This window comes from Dryobates pubescens, chromosome Z, assembly GCF_014839835.1.
Source record: "Dryobates pubescens isolate bDryPub1 chromosome Z, bDryPub1.pri, whole genome shotgun sequence".
NCBI classification, from domain to species: Eukaryota; Metazoa; Chordata; class Aves; order Piciformes; family Picidae; genus Dryobates; species Dryobates pubescens.
The window spans coordinates 48,492,598-48,498,570 of NC_071657.1; positions in this window are offsets into that span (position 1 = coordinate 48,492,598).

Here is a 5,973-nt window from a genome sequence, read left to right on the forward strand (position 1 = left end):
GTGCTCGGTGTGTGGAAGCAAACGTCCGGTGTGCCGGAAGGCTGCCGGGGAGAAAGGCGGGCGCCCGCCGCGGGCTGGGTCGCTGCCGGTGCCTGATGGGTGATGTGGGAGGAGGAACGGCGGGAGGGTTGCCGCCCCAGGGAGACAATACGGCTGAAGTGATAGGCTTCTGTCGGGAGTGAAGAGGGGGCGCTGCCAGCGGGTGTCTGGTCCCCAAGCCCGCGCGGCGGCTTACCTGGCAGGAGGGCAAGTCGCGGGGGAGAAGGGTGGCTACAGAGCCCCGCCTGCGATGCCGGAAAGTGCCCAGCAGTGCTCGTTAAAAAAATCCGAAACACACCACCCCCCCCAGCCGAAATGTCCTGGCATTAAAAATGCACTTTGGCCTGTTGCAGCCGTACAAAAAGTCTTTAATTGTGCTTTATTGAAAAATTGCATTTTCTCTTACCAAAGTGAAAACTTAGTGCTTGCCAACCCTTTCTTTGATATTGTCAGGGTGTTTAATAATACAATGAACCACGTTCCTGAGATGCATAACAATTTGTATGTGCTGCCTGTGCAAACACTTCAACAAATGTATCTGTTGAGCTCCACCTTTCTTCCTAGCTATGTGGGATTAAGGATGCACTCTGCTTGGTCCAGGAGAGGCTTCTTCAGGAGCATACAAAGAATGCCACAGTGTACAATTGCAGAATATTATAGAATCATAGAACTGTTGAAAAAGACCTCTAAGACCATCAGGTCAAATTGTCACTGCACCCCACCATGCCCAATAAACGCTGAAGTGCCACGTCCATACTTTCTTAACACCTGCAATAGTGACTCCACCACCTCACTGGGCAGCCTGTTTGCTCAGTTTGAACAACAGGCCATTTCCTCTGTTGTTATTTCTAGTCACTTGGGAGAAGAGACCAACACCCATCTCACTACACTGTGCTTTGAAGTAGATGGAGGGAGCAATGAGATCTCCCCTCAGCCTCCTCTTCAGACTAAACAAACAGTTCCCGTGGCCACTTCTCATAAGACTTCTTCAGAACCATCACCAGCTTTATTGCTGTTCTCTGGACGCTCTAGTGCCTTAATGTCTTGTAGTGAGGGGCTCACAACTGAACACTATTAGAGCTGCTGCCTCACCAGTGACAAGCATAGCGGCACAATCACTTTGCTGCTTCTGCTGGCCATGCTACTACTGATACAGGTCAGGATGCTGCTGGCCACCTAAGCACACTGCTGGCTCATGTTAAGATGATTATCAATGAGCACCCCCAGGTCCTTTTATGCCTAGCAGCTTTCCAGCCACTATCCCCTAAGCCTATAACATTGCTTTTGTGTTAAGAGTACCTGGGAATGCCCCACTGGAATAGTGGGACAAAGCTGCCATAAGCACAGCTTGTTACTAAGAAAGAGGCAGAAATACTGGGCTAACCTGAAGCGCCTGTTGCACATACTAGTTCAACCACAGCCTTCTCATTGCTTTATGCCAAAATACCCTATTACTTCTTTAAATATGAAGAGAATTCTCAAAAAAAGTTGGTTTGTTGGAGCAGAGGGTGAAAATAAGATCAGAAAAAATTCATGACACTAGAGTGGATCTTTGCAAGCTGCATGGAAGGGGTAGGATGCCTAGCATCATGATATTTTCTGGCTACTTTCACAGAGGAGTTAAGGGGGAGAGGATGCAGAAAAGTATGAAAGCAGTAGCACAGCTTGATGATACAAGAACATATTTTGCTTTGTGTAGCAATAATCACATGGTCTAAAGACCTGATACTGCACTCAGCCCTATTTAGGCTTGAGCTGCATTTCAGTGCTGAAGAACACACTCACCTCTGCCTTTTAATTGTAGGTTTTATTCCTCATAATGTAAGTATTGCTAAACTTCAGCCCATTTTTTTCTGTAGTTATTGACAGTCTGTGTTTCCATATTCAGCTACACCCTCTGCTTTCTTCATTCATCACCTTTGCACATCATGACACACCCCAGCTGTGGAAGAACCTACGGATCAAGGGCTGTTGCACTCACGTCCTGATGTATCCTTCCTGAATCCTAATGGATCCTCCTGCCAATTTCCAAAAACGTGCCTGCATTTTTATGTTTGTTGTTGTCTCCTATGCTCTATTGATATTATGAGTATACCTTTCCCTTTTGTATACTTGCAACATTACCTTCAACTGGAAGACACCCCATCACATATCTGATGTAGCCACATCTTTGGTGGAAGTGACAGCACTGTTAGTATTCATTTAAGTTCAGTGTTGACATAAACATCTGTGAGCAATTTTGGCTAAGAGTAGTAGGACTAAACCTTTTTTTCAGAGATTTTTAGTGTTCATAGAAAGGAAATAAGACATTGGTTTCAAAAACCTTTCTGGGAAAACCAGACCTTTCAAGGAAAACCAAACATGCCAAACTGTGTGGAAATCGGTATCATAGCATTACAGAATTCCCCAGCACAAGGGCCGTCACAGTGCTATTGCAGAGGGTGCAGGAGCTGGAGACTCCTGTGCTGTGATTATTCGTGCTTCTTTGAATAATCTCCTTGGGTTATCCAGTTAGCTAAATGAATTTTTTGTGCTGGCTCTCTTCCTTCTCCCAGTGATGGGTTTGATTTTGGAGTTCTTCTGTTTTTCAATTAATAACCTCCACTGTAAAATACATAAATCTCAAGCAGGAAAAGTGGTTAAGTAGAAGATCAAGGAGCAGCTAAGCTGAAAATACCAAAGCTGGTAATTTCTAAACATGAATTTAATGTGTTATCTATTTAATTTCCAAACTTTAATACTACGAAGTCATGTACTTGCAAAGCAACTCTGCTTAATCCAAATCCTTTTAAGAACAAAGAGAGCTATTTATTTTTATAGCTTGGAATTAATCTGCCCTTTATATACTAGGCACAAGGCACATGGACATTTCAAATTTTCCAAGAAGTAATTACTTTTCTCTACTGGAAAGACTTTAAAAATTCAACATTAAAACAGTGAGGGATGTATGAAAAACTCAAGCAGTATAAACCAGGCAGGTATTAAGCTGAATTCTTTAAGACAGGAAGTATTGAAATCCAAAGAGTATTGAAAGACCATTGCAATCAGTAAGCAGAGAAATAGAATTAGTGCAGACTACTACTGGAAAACAAGTTAATGAAAGCACTCTGTGTGTAAGAGCAATAGAGGGAACTGATAACTAACGTGCTACTGAAGTAGTCTGGTAGCCTGTATTTTGTAGTATTGTGGTATCCTAGGCTGGGGTCAGAGTGGCTGGAGAGGGGCCAGGTGGAGAGGGGCCAGGTAGAAATGGACCAGGGGGTACTGGTTGATAGTAGGCTGATCATGAGCCAGCTGTGTGCCCAGGTGGCCAAGAAGGCCAATGGCATCCTGGCCTGTATCAGGAACAGTGTAGCCAGCAGGAGCAGGGAAGTCATTCTGCCCCTGTACTCAGCACTGGTTAGGCCACACCTTGAGTATTGTGTCTAGTTCTGGGCCACTCACTTTAGGAAAGAACATGCTGGAATGTGTCCAGAGAAGGGCAACAAAGCTGGTGAGGGGTTTGGAGCACAAGCCCTGTGAGGAGAGGCTGAGGGAGTTGGGGTTGCTTAGCCTGGAGAAGAGAAGGCTCAGAGGAGACTTTATTGCTCTCTACAGCTAAACTGAAGGGAGGTTGTAGCCAGGTGGGGACTGGTCTCTTCTCCCAGGCAGTCAGAACCAGAATAATGGGACACAGTCTCAAATTGCACCAGGGGAGGTTCAGGCTGGATGTTAGGAAGAGGTTCTTCACAGAAAGAGTGATTTGCCATTGGAATGGGCTGCTCAAGGAGGTGGTGGAGTCACCATTCCTGGAAGTGTTTAGGAAGAGATTGGATGGGGCACTTGGTGTCATGGTTTAGTTGATTAGATGGTGTTGGGGGTAGGTTGGACTTGATGATCTCAAAGGTCTTTTCCAACTTGGTTAATTCTATGCTATGCTATGCTATGCTGTGCTATGCTATGCTATGCTATCCTGTCATCTTAAGAGCCTGGTTGTCACAGTTTGTGTGTGCACAACTCCAGCTACAGTCAGTATAAACTGTGGATGCATAACCATTTGTAAAGCTGGTTTTAAATGGCCAGGAAGTCTAAGGCAGAAACATTAATTACAGCCCACAGCTCCAGGCTAGTCTTTCACCACAAGAAACACCCTTCATTTCTTGAATCACACAGGCTTAGGAATATAAATTCATCAGGCTAATCACATTCCCTAGCAATACTGAATAATACTTGCATTAGCAGACGTAGTCTTAATGTTTGCTAATGACAGGCACTATAATGACATGGTAATGCTTATGAAAGGGTAGTTCTGTGGCTTAATCATAAGTGCAGATTTTATGCTACTCTCAGCCCCGGCTCACATCCTTGCATTTAGAAAAGTAATTTAAAGTACCCTGGGCTTCCACTGCAACCCAGAAAAATCACCATGATCATCACTTAGGCTCCAACAGGAGTCTCATAATGTTACAAAATTAATATTTGTAGGTAGCTTGAAAAAACTTGGCAAAAGCAATGTTAAGTATGTTATGTACTCAATATTTTAGAGTCAGTACTATCCGTGTTCATTAGATAAGTCTTATGCTCTATGGTGCCTTTGTACCTTGGACAATAAGGAACATTGCTACTGGGTTTTAAGTGCTGACTGCCTCAACACAGCAATTACAGAGATACAGACAGGTTCCAGGGCTGTAATTATAGGAGGTGGGGCTTCAACAGCTGTGAGTTTTTCTTTGCTGTGCCCTGTAGTTCAGGCCTCTGTTTTCATCTGTCTTCTGGACAGCAGCACTCAAAGCCATGATCAAGCCCAGTTCAAAGTACTCCCCCAGTCCTTTTAGAAAAGCATTTTTTAATTTGGCCTCAGGTAAATCATAGCATTTATAAGATGATCTCACACAGGCTGCACTGGTCCAGCCAGCCTGGTGCTTACCAAGAGTGGAACCTAGCAATGTCTTGCTTCTCATTGCTTCCAAAATTGCCATGCCAATGAACTGTGGTCTGGGATTGTGGCAACCTTTGCATCAAAGACTTACAAGAGCAGCCACTAGCTGCTTTCACTATTACATCTGAACAGGAATGATCCATTTCTAGAACGTAGGTATAGATGGGACAAAAAGTATCTTATGTTGCTTTTACAATGAAGTGAAATATTAATACACATTAATACATTTGTAAAGACTCTGCACCTATCTTTAAGGCAAACATCCCATCAAAAAACTGAAAGCAATGTCAAAGCTGTGTAACTAAAATGTATTTGTTTTTCCTGAAGAAGTTAAACTGAATTTTTGCTCTCCAAAAGTGAGAGCACTTCCCAAAGACAGAATGTTGTTTTGCCAGGGTACAGCACATTATTTTGCTATCACCCAAGGTACCCAGAAACAAATGAAAAAAACGTTTGTAAAGGAGGAAAAATCCTGTGGCTTGTGACCTCTGAACTACTCCATAGGTGAGTATTGCTTTTGATATTGTTTTTACATAATGTAAGTGAGAGTCTGTTTTCATCTCACAGAATAACCATTCTATGGTTGGAAGGGACCTCCAAAGGTCATCTAGTCCAGCCCCCAAATAAATGTTCAGCAATCAGAACTCCCTGAGGAGCTTACATCTATGTCTACTGCTTGTTCTTTGCTTGACATAAAAAAAAAGAGAGAGATAAGCATAAGAGAAAGACGATGACAGAGATGCCTACAATCCAAACCAGACCAGAGATGTAGTCCTTAGGCCATAAGTATAGCTGACCCATGTAATTCTGATGTTTACAGCTGGATTTGGGTATATTACTGGAAGAAGCAGCAAAATCAGATAGAAAGCAGCAGTAAATATCACAAAGCAGACAGTCTACAGTCGTGGAGTATGCTATGTGCTATTTTCAGTCATGAGCAAGCACAGCCATAATAAAATTTTGGTCAAGAGCTCAAGCTGCTGCAGTTATACCAAACTTATACTCCAGCAACAATT